Source organism: Corapipo altera, unplaced genomic scaffold (genome assembly GCF_003945725.1).
Source record: "Corapipo altera isolate COAL_440 unplaced genomic scaffold, ASM394572v1 70, whole genome shotgun sequence".
NCBI lineage: Eukaryota > Metazoa > Chordata > Aves > Passeriformes > Pipridae > Corapipo > Corapipo altera.
Window position 1 is genome coordinate 1610719 of NW_020884911.1, and position 10502 is coordinate 1621220.

The window sequence follows — 10502 nt, forward strand, 5'->3', positions numbered from 1 at the left end:
CGGCAGGCACAGCTGGCCGGGTGTCTGCACAAAGCGAGGCACGGCGTGGCACCAGCAGCACCGTGGTACCAGCAGCACCGTGCCACCTCGGAGCCCTGAGCCCTGGGTTCCTTCTCTGGGGCTTTCCTTTAGCGAGGGGCGCTCCCACCGCTCAGCCCCACGGAACACCAGAGGTTTTGTAACCCCCGGGAAAGAATTCCGCAGCCCTCCGAACTCCAGCTGCCTCAGTTCTGCTTTACTGTGACCTTAAGTTTGCTTAACCAGCACCACTTCGCTGGTAGCTGCCTCCCTGTCCTTTGCTGGTGCCTCCCTCCCCTCACCCACGTTTTCAGGCTCGATGTCACCTGCCCCCAGTACCTTGGGTGATGCTGCCATGAGAGCCAGGCCCCTGAGCTCAGCAAGAGTTATTAACTTCCAGAGCCCTGCATTAACCTCTGCTGGGAGCGTGGCTCATTACAGAGGGATTCCTCTCCAGCTGGGGATGGCAGTCGGGATCTTCCAAGGTCACTACATGATGAACTGGATGCAGCACATTTCTGTGTTCGACATTTCCATTTGTCTACTTAGTTATGGACTTCTTTATGCCCACAAGAAGAAGGAAAAAACACACAGCACTAAAAACATAATTGTGGTAGAATCACTTCTGTTCAAACCTCTGAGCTCAGGATTATCCTGTTCCATTATCCTATCCATTTCCACGTCTGATTTTACCCCTGGTTATTTGGCAAATTATTTACGTCTGAAAACAGCTTTTCTCTCTATGAAATACTAGTGAAACAATTAAAAGCTTTTAAGATATCCCTTATTTTGCCTTCGGGAAAATCTTCTGACAAGTAGAACGAGAAAACACAAGTCACATTAAAAAGAGCGATATAAAAATATTTTAACCAATTAATAGAAAAAAATTAAAGGTAATGAAGAAATAACTAATGCCAGGTAAAAAAAAAATGATAATTACACTTATTAGATGGGATTCCTGAAGAAGCTTCTTGCAAGAGTGTGGATCCTGAGTCACCCAAAGCTGGGAACAGCCTCCCCATTCACACCTCTTTCAGAGGCCACTGGTAACTCTAAGACCCCTTTGTTTGCTCTGAGTCCAGAGGGTTCAACTCCCTGTGGCATCACTTTAATTGTCAATTTAACCGGAGATTAACACAAAATTGAAATTTTTACCTAACATCTCTGGAAAATAAGCCATTTTTTTTAACCCAAACCTACCAGGCTTTCAAATGTATCACTCAAATATTTTTCTCTGCCAGCTAATTCTTTTTTTCTGCTAAAACCTCCAGTGACACCTTAGGCCGTTTAATTCAGGCTTTTCCCAGCCACTGCCATCAACAGCTTATTTCCTGCCTCCTCCTTTGTAGTGTCTGAACGTCTCCCTTGGGTGGACTCTTCTTGCCAGCTTTATATACCTCTAAAATGCTATATTTTTTCCTAAGGTGGTCATGCAGTGCTGAAGTTCTCTCTGGTTTTTACGTGCTGCTCTGTGACACAATTCCTGAGTTAAGGGTTGGTGTGCAGTGGCTCAAAAGCCAAAGGATGCTTTGGCAAAAGACTAATTTTTCCTTGTGATTTCACGCTTACACTGAGATGTCAATTGGTTGGTTGGGTTTTTTTCTTTTATCTATTGTGAAGCAATTTCATACACTACCGATATTTTAATGATAATATTAATCAACAAGCCGCTTAAATTATTGCTGAAACAGGGCTGCCCAGGGAAGTGGTGGAGTCACCAGCCCCAGAGGGGTTTAAGACATGTAAATGTGACACTTGGGGACGTGGTTTAGTGCTGGCCTTATGGTTGGACTCGATCTTAAAGGTCTTTTCCAACCTAAAGGAGTCTATGACTTCTTTGAATTTTATTTTTTTTTTTTAATAACCTGGGTAAGATTGGAATTCTGATTTCTGTGTGTATCAGGCTTGATTTCAGCGTGATATTTTTTTTCTGTGGGCCAGAAAGGGTTTAGTTTTGCTTAAGGTTATTACTTTTAAATATAAGCCAAAATATACAAAATATACAAAGTAAGTAGAACACTGTAGCCCTTTTCACACAGTTTTTCAGGAAGTGTTACACTAAAATAATGAACAGTTCAGAATCTATTCCTTTCTGCTCCTATGACCCAGGAGATATTTCTGATCCCAGAATTAGTCCACCTTAACGGTCTGCCTTAAAAGGATGAGATTATTCAGCTTGTTCAGGCTGTATCTCTGCAAAAGGAAAACACCTTAACAAAGAATGGTTTGTTGCTGACCTGCAGCTGGTTATAGCATTTCGTCTGAAAGCCTATTTAAGTCCTTAATGGTAACATTTATTCCCTCTCCCTCGGAGGAGTATTTTACAAACAAAATTAATTAGCAAAGGAGGACAGCCAATTTGGTGCTATAGTTTAGGCTGACAGCCACCCAAGAGGGGTGTTGGCAGTAATAATAATCATTATCCCAAAGCGCGGCGAGGTCTCCTGCCTGCCAGGAGATCCCTGCTTGGAGCTGGAGCTCCCTCCCTGCCTGTGGAGCAGCGGGCAGGAAAAGCAGGGGCTGCTGCACAGGGCTCGGGCACTGATCGTGGCAACAGCCCACGAGTCACCTCCCCCTCAGATTATCCACCTCTGAGCCCCGGAGCCTTCACCCAGCCAAATCTACCTGCACTGAGACGAGTGTCAGGAGTTCTGGAGCGTCCTTTGTCACAGCTACACGGCCCGTGCTTAAGAAATGACTCAGGAACCGCTAATCCTCCTGGGGAACAACACAAGCCTTGTTTCTTCGAAGGAATTTCTCACTCAAGGGCCCGTGGCACCGTTCGGTTTTGCCCACTAAATGCTCTTGCAGCAAGACAGAAAAAAAAAAAAAAAGGCAAAAAGAGGGGTTTAACGCCATTTTTCTGGAGCTGTTTTATGATGGCATTGTTCTGATAATCTCATATTTATATGTCTGCTCTTTGAAGAGCTAATCATTCTCCCAGTGCTTATTAACAGCGATAACAAAGAGAAATCCAGCTGTTCAAGAGGCAGTAAAAGAAGCTTGACAGCACAGAGGGTTAGAAATAATTTCAGTTCAATTATCATGGGTTTGAGAAACGGACACCAAGCGGGAAGCTCCCTCTAAATTCCCAAATAAATCCTTCCCATAAGTATCCCAGTTTTCCCTGTCACTATGGGTTATGTATCATAGCCTGTAACAGCAGGAAATCCATAACATCACATACAGTGACAGTTTATTTCCCCCCTGCTTTTACACACACGAAAAAATGCAGTCGCAGAAGAAACAAGAAAAATATTGATAAAGATAAGTCAGCTAAAAACCATTTCTCAATATTAAACCTTCATTCCTGGTGTGACCCTGTTTGAAGTGAAAGTTGAAATTCTGGCAGCAGACATTATATAACTAGATTTACTTCATAACAGAATCGTAGAACTGAAGCTCCTTTACCTTATGTAACACTTATTTTAGCTTATTTTTAACCGTGACTTGAAAGTCATCCTAGGAGCTCCTTAGGCTTTTTTTTTTTTTTTTTGTCAGTGCACTACAAAGGAAAACTCCAGATGAAACTGCACCTCCTCTGCTCCGTGCTCGAACCAAGAGTGCCCCCGTGAGGATTTGTGTTTATAGAGATGCGCAGGAGTAGAAAGCTTGAGGGCGACTGCTCGGCTACAAAGTGAATTAAACTCACTACTTTAACGTACAAATGAAGCCCCAGAAATTTGCACACGGTTTTTCTATGAGGCTGATGTGGATACACACGAGCCTCGCTGCTCCCCAAACCTCTCTGTAATCCTGGCTCTGCCTAAAACTGTGTAACTAAAATCCACCAAATCTTCAGCAAAAATAACAGTGCTGATCTGTGGTACAGACCAACATAAAAATGCTTTGATCCAGAAGATGAGATGGGGGAGGGGAGGGGAGAATCAGAAATTTTGGCAGGTAAGAAGGAGTTAGGAAATAAATAAGATGTATTATGAGACACCAGATTATTAGGAAAAAAAATGAGAAAAAGCATTAAAACAAATTTTCTGACGTGGAAAAAATACAAGAGGAACAGCGCATGAGGAATTTTGAGAGCGTTGTGTATAAAATCTGGTCAGGGAAGTGCTGATTTGAAAATGAAGAGCTGCTGCTGTTGCAGGGTGTGCCCACACAGGGGACTGGAACAAATTAAGGGCACTGAGCTCAGTTACTGCTCCCTGAAACGATCTGAGCCCACACGAGGCACGACTGGCACGAGATCACACATCTGCTTCTGGTACCGAGGGATTTGAGGGCTTGCTGGGTTGGCACTGACTTTAACATGGATGCCTCCGAGCTGGGCTTTGCTTTGCAGCCCCCCAGGTGCTTCTCCACCCAACTTGCCTCCTCAGCAGCCCGGGCACTTTGCTCTGGGACCTGCTGTGCCCATCAGAGCCCCGGTGTCCTCTGTGCTTACAGGGCTGGCTTTAGACTCCAAGAGCCTTAAACAAGAGCCTGGCTGAGCCCTGGGGAGCAGCAGGGGCTGGAGGGGCCCCTGAGAACAAAGCTCTCAGCCCCTGTGCACACCCAGAGGTCCAGGCCTGGGCTTGTTGGTGTTTATCCTGTGTGCCATCAGCATTGCCCTTCATGGTACAGACTCACTGTGCACCTTAAAACAAAGAATCCCTGCCCCAGGTATCCCCAGTCACCTGCTCCTGACCAACCACAGCATCACTCAGCCTGTCACAAACTGTCACTGACCTTTCTGAGCAACCTGTTCTGATTTGCCAGTGTCAGCCCTCCTCACTGGAGGGTTCTGTGGGGAGCAGTGAAGGCCTGGCACAAACCCCCCACCACAGGCTTTGGGATTCACTGGTACCTCCTGCTCAGTGACTTATCCCATTCTTTCATGCTGGCTTGGCTTCAGAGTCTGCCCCTCTGGAAGTGCTTCTCTTTCCCATCCCTTATCCCCTCCAGCATCCTGGATTTACAGCTGGAAATCCTGCCACAGAAAGTGTTCACCAGGCTGTGCAGCAGGGAGCTAAACACTCTGTGAGGGTCGGTTCGAGTCGCTCCATCCTAGTACAGATTAGTGCACAGCACAGAGCACCACAGGAGGCCTTTGGGAGGCATTTTCCAAGTCAAAAGTACAGCATTTCATCTGTGCTAAAGCTTTCAGGCCATATTTTTCTCATACAAAAGCATTCTGGCTCAAAAACGCATACAAACAGCAAGGAGCCAGTAATATTAATACCAAACATGCTAAACCCTATTTATTTCACTGGAAACCATGTGTATTTCTGCAGGGAATGTAAAATTGAATTTCAAGTACAGGAAGTGCTCTGTTACTACTCTGGCACCACGATGCAGAGCTGCTTTGTTGTTTGCTCTAGAATAGTAAGCTAAGCCTGTCCAGCCAAGTGAAGCATCAGGAAGGAGCCTTCTGATCCCCAGCACCAAAATGGATCTTGCTGGTCTCTTGTCAGCCTTCCCAAGCAAGCACTTTCCCCACTTTATCACAGCGAACACATTACCGGTATTAGGACTCCCAGCAGAGCCTCAAATGCAATTTCTAACCTCCCCCCAACCCTTGTCCTCCATCCAGCTCTCCTCATGGCCCACAGTCCTGCCAGGATTGCTGCCAAGAGTGCAAAAGCATGGATTAGCTTCACCCCGTGAGCCTGTGAGCATATGCAAACCAGCAGAACTCCATCAAACCTCGCAGAGACACATCATGGCAAACCCCTTCCCAACAGATCCCCAGCTCTGAGGAACCAGCATCAGGAGCTGGTAAGAAAACACCAACAAGGCACCACCCCACTCCTAAAAAACCCAACCCCAAGACAATAACCCCCCCCCCAAGCCCAAACCAGCAACAACAAAGAGGCGAGGAGCGATCAGCCTGGTCTGACAAGATCACCAATGCTCCTTCATTCTGGGGACAGCAGTTTATCTCAAAGACTCTCCACCCAGCCCTTGTCCCTGCAGGCTGTGGAAAACGAGCCCCTGGCTGACTCCTGTCCCCTCCAGCTGAAAGCAGGGTGGGTTCCAGTCTGTAATGTGAATCACTGGTTTTATTGCTCATCTCACCTCACTCTCCCTGTGTGTGTTCCCTACAAACTCTAACCAGCCTGCTCCTTCACACTTGGGGAAGGAGTGTTCACGAGTTTCATACACTTGCCATGCTTGGGAACTTTTACAAGGTTAAAAAAGCACGAGCAAGGGGGTAAAATAAGTCCTCTGCAATGAGAGCACAGCTTTCAGTTCTGCTGTGAGGTAATCCATGGTACAGGCACAAAATCACCACAGTTACGTCACCTGATGATGATGAACATTCCATGAAAGCAGAGTTGCCAAACTGCTAGAACTGCTTTGGGTTGTTTTCTTTGGTTTTTTTTTTTTTTAAATCATAACATTAAAGCACAAGGAAAAAAATCCCACAAATACAAACTACATAATAAATAACTCATGGTGCTTTCATAAAAATCCACTACGAAAAATTACCCAGAGCGTAATGAAAACCATGCAGGCACTGGAATCCTACACCCAGCATGCCCTCCAAGTAGGAACAGCCCTGCTAGTGCTGCTATCATTTAACCTGTTTATAAAGCTGGAAAAAGCTCCAGCTGCATCTCCCACCTCTGTTTTTTGTGCCTTCCTGTGGCCACAGGCACAGAAAATAAAAAGAAATGGCAGAGCAGGAGTGAAGCAGCAGCACCTTTACTCTTCCCAGTGCTGGCTGTGGTGGCAAAGCCCTCATTGCCCGGTGCCCCTCACCTGAAAGCTGTTGGGAGGCCAATTGCAGCAGGGATGAGTTGGTGGGGTGGGGGGAGGAGTTTGGAATTTGGGGCTGTGCTCAGATCCCAAAACAAGTCACCCTGACACTGCTGTGTCACCCTGAACACGTGGCTTCATCCCAGCGGTGAGCACGGAACCTCTTCTGCACCTGGGATGTGACAGATAACACACGCTGGGAAATGGGATCGGGTCCTGCTCTCTACTGTGTGTAATCTGCCCAGCTAATTTGCATAATTATCCCGATATCCCACGTGCTCCAGGTTCCATCATCTGAAACCCACGGGACAGGACAGACATGCTCTGTACAAACCACTTCCATCTGTATCTCCACAGAAGGATTTCTTCCTTGTCCATCCCGTTGATTTCTCTGTTTCTGCAGCAGAAAGCACAGTTCCAATGCATTGTCTTTTGGTTTTTGGGGTTTTTTTTGGCTTTTATAACCAAGAATACATTGCAATTAGCCAAAGTTCTTGGGGGCAACTGAAACATGTGGATAATAAAACTCAGAAATGCAAACTCTCCTTCAGTCCCTTCCACAGAGCCCCCAGAAGGAGCACTTTTGTCTGTAAATGCCTTGTTGAAAGCCAAGCCCTGCAGTGACACTAAAAGACTCCAACCAACCTCATGTCCCAAACTAATTAATTCCCCCTTGCACTGGGCAGACAAGGAAACCCCAAGGCTGGGCAGCCTTCAGATCTGTTCTGGTGCCTGAATAAAAGGAAAAGGAAAAAGGAAAAGCTCTGTGACCTTTATTTGGAAGTGGGTAATTCCACAGAACCAGGAAAAGCTCTCACACCCTTACTGAGACCATTTTGTACTCCAGATGCAGCTTTTCCTGGTTCAGTGGAATTACCCACTTCCAAATAAAGGTCACAGAGCTTTTCCTTTTCCCTTTTCCTTTTCCCTTTTTAACCTACTCAAGGCTGGAGAACTTGGTGCCAGAAGAGATTAGAGTAACAAAGCTCACAGGCTTCAAATCAAACCACAAGACTTCACCTTGCTCTAGTTCATCTTCCATCAATAACAACTGAAGCTGCACAGAAAAATCCACATCATTTCAAGGCTTTTTAGAATTCAAGAGGTGCAGACAGCCCAGGAAAAATAATGGTGAAAGCACTGCAGCAATTACTCAAATGCTGCTAAAATACTCGGTCAATGCATGGAGAAAATCCCCATGGAAAATATACACGTATATGTGGGAATAAATCCAACTGTTGGTAAATGAAGAGCAAAATTTGCATCAGGAAAATAGAAGAAATCAAATTTATGGATAGACTTTTGGATAAATGTGTGGATAAAACGAGCATGGTTAAAATGGCAAGTATAGAAAAAAAAAACATAAAAGAGGGAAGAAATAAGTGTTCTTGTAGTTTTAGTATCTCTTATATCCACAAGTCATACAGTGAAAGCTTTAGATGTTGGACACTTGAGATGCTTTTAAGATTAGATAATTTAGCTAAGAATCATTATTAGATGAGAAGCAATGGCATGTGCTTATTGTTAGATAATTACATTAGGAATGGCCTCTCAGGCAGAGGGGATTCTCAGGAAACAGCCTTACATTTGTGTAAAACCTCCCAGTGCCAAGGGAAAAGATAAGCCTTTATAAAAGGAAAGAAAATGACCTAAATAGGAAGAGCTTCACAAGTTCCTGCAGGAGCTCAACATCCCTGAGGGCAGGAAAATGAGGATAACTCGGGATCCACTGCTTGACTTCAAGCACTTCTTCGTGTTTGCATTTCTCTTCTGTTTGAGCTTTGACTAAAGCACAGGGAAGTCCCTGAAGTGTAACATATTTAACCAAAAAACCTCATCAATAAGTAATGGCCAACAAACCCAAACCAAGCAGTATTTTAACTTGTGACCTTTCATGCAAAACTCACATTTAGCTCTGTGTGCTGAACTGAAGAAAAAGGCCTTTGCTCCACAGGTTTCCAGAAACTTGAGCTCGGGGTTCTCTTTGAGGTCAGACTTACACCACAGTTCTAGAATTTCCTTCCAAAGGTAGACTTATTCCCTAAAATGAACCCCTCCCAAATGAAAATTTATGAAAACAAACTGGAAAAGTTGTATCAGGTTTACTAAGGCGAAAATATTTATAGCTGTTGCAGCTGGAAAACAATTAAAAAACAGGTGGATGGAAGAATTAAAGCCTAAACAAAAGAGTAATTAATAATAAGACCATTTAACCATTTGCCAATATCCTTTAAACTACTCAAACATCTGCAAAATTATCCAGATGGAAGAAATTAAAGGTAATGTAAAAACTATTGCTTTGCCAAAGGCTGAAAGCTCATCTGCTCACTTTTTTTGCCTCTTTTTTTTTTGTTTATAAATAGATAAATAAATTTAGAAACGCAGCAATAGATCAACAGTGACGTTCACCACTAAGAAGTCAGATATTCCCAAGATTTTGGCATTTCAGACTTCCTTGTTATTGTGCATATGAGTGGAACCCACTGGAGGGAAGAGAGCTGGGCACTGACATAAAGAATTCAGTGGAATGCAGAGACTGGAAAGGCCTTGACAAAATTTACCCATCAGTATTTATATTTTTTTAATATATTTATATATATATATATGCATAAAGCAATGACCCAAGAATGTGTCAAAATGTCTGAAATAGCAACTTGTTCGCAGAAAACAGAAAAAATAAGCAATAATTTCTCTGTGACTCAGACAGGGATCATTTCCTGCTTCATCTCTTGTGTTGTTAACAACCACAACTCCAGTGTTTGCCCTGACAACAAAGGGCACAACGTGACAATATTGGGCAGTCCCCTGTGAGGGGATAAAATGGCCATGAACATCTTTTTGAAAGGGATGAGGGGGTTTCAAAGAGTTTTGGTTATTTTGGAGGTTTTTCACTTGCCAGTGACACACCAGTAAGGCACCATTCATCCAGCATTAGGAGGGAAATAAATGTCAATGTTGGGAAAAACTTCCCAGTCCCTGAGCAGTGTAACAGGCGAGGACAGTGAGAGAAATAACCTTAATTTTAGTGGAGAAACGTGCCACAACCAGCAGCCCTACAAACCCCCCCGATAATGGAGTGTCAATGTAAACCTTTGTACCTGTAGCCTTGTAAATCACTTCCCAGTTCTTTCACCGTAGGGTATTTACAATATTACCGAGTTACAAATTATCCCTGTTCCCACGAAGGCCTGGTGAGCGACCAATTAATTAGAATTAGAGCACCAGGTACAGCAGCCAACAAGGCACACGCGAGGTATCGTTTGCTGCACGCTGTCACTGCACTCCGGGCGCGGTAAAATGGGGGATAACGGGAATTTTCCATCACCCGGGATCATCCTTAGAAAAACTGAATGCATAAGCCCATCCTCGACTGTGCTGTGACACTGTGACAGAGGCATTATAACAGCTGGGAGTCTCCGGGGGGCGCGGGGCCGTATCCCATCGCATCCCGGTTATCCCCAAACACAGGGAAGCCGCAGCCTGGCTGAGCAACCTGTTGTGCCGCGCTGGGTGACTCTGCCCTCGGAGTCTGGGGAGTGCCGAGCACTGCAGTCACTAATTCCTTCTGTTCCAGTGGTGCGGGGCGCCCACGATCGGCCGGCCGGGATGCCGCGGGATGATTGATGGAGCGGGACGATGGAGCGGGACGATGGAGCGGGACGATGGAGCGGGATGATGGAGCGGGAGCCAGCCCACCTTCCCCCCGGTGCCCACCCCTCCTGCTGCCGCGCGGGCCCGGCGCCCACCTGCGCCAGGTAAGCCCGCCGTGCCGAGCGGCTGCCGGG

General features: G+C 45.4%; 2 long non-coding RNA genes across 5 annotated transcripts in view; one reads left to right on the forward strand and one right to left on the reverse strand.

Moving 5' to 3' along the window:
* LOC113952095 overlaps positions 1-9090 on the reverse strand; it is an 11735-nt gene extending 2645 nt beyond the window's left edge. For 2 of the 3 annotated variants that reach the window (XR_003529387.1, XR_003529388.1), the window contains exon 1: positions 2644-3559. This is a non-coding gene — a long non-coding RNA (uncharacterized LOC113952095). Of the gene's footprint in view, positions 1-2643; positions 3560-8624 lie in introns of those variants that run through there. The other variant, XR_003529386.1, reaches the window with a different exon arrangement.
* LOC113952094 overlaps positions 1-9959 on the forward strand; it is a 14861-nt gene extending 4902 nt beyond the window's left edge. Inside the window, exon 4 of one of the 2 annotated variants that reach the window (XR_003529385.1) lies at positions 9856-9959. This is a non-coding gene — a long non-coding RNA (uncharacterized LOC113952094). Of the gene's footprint in view, positions 1-9080; positions 9152-9855 lie in introns of those variants that run through there. The other variant, XR_003529384.1, reaches the window with a different exon arrangement.
* The last annotated feature ends 543 nt before the right edge of the window (positions 9960-10502 follow it).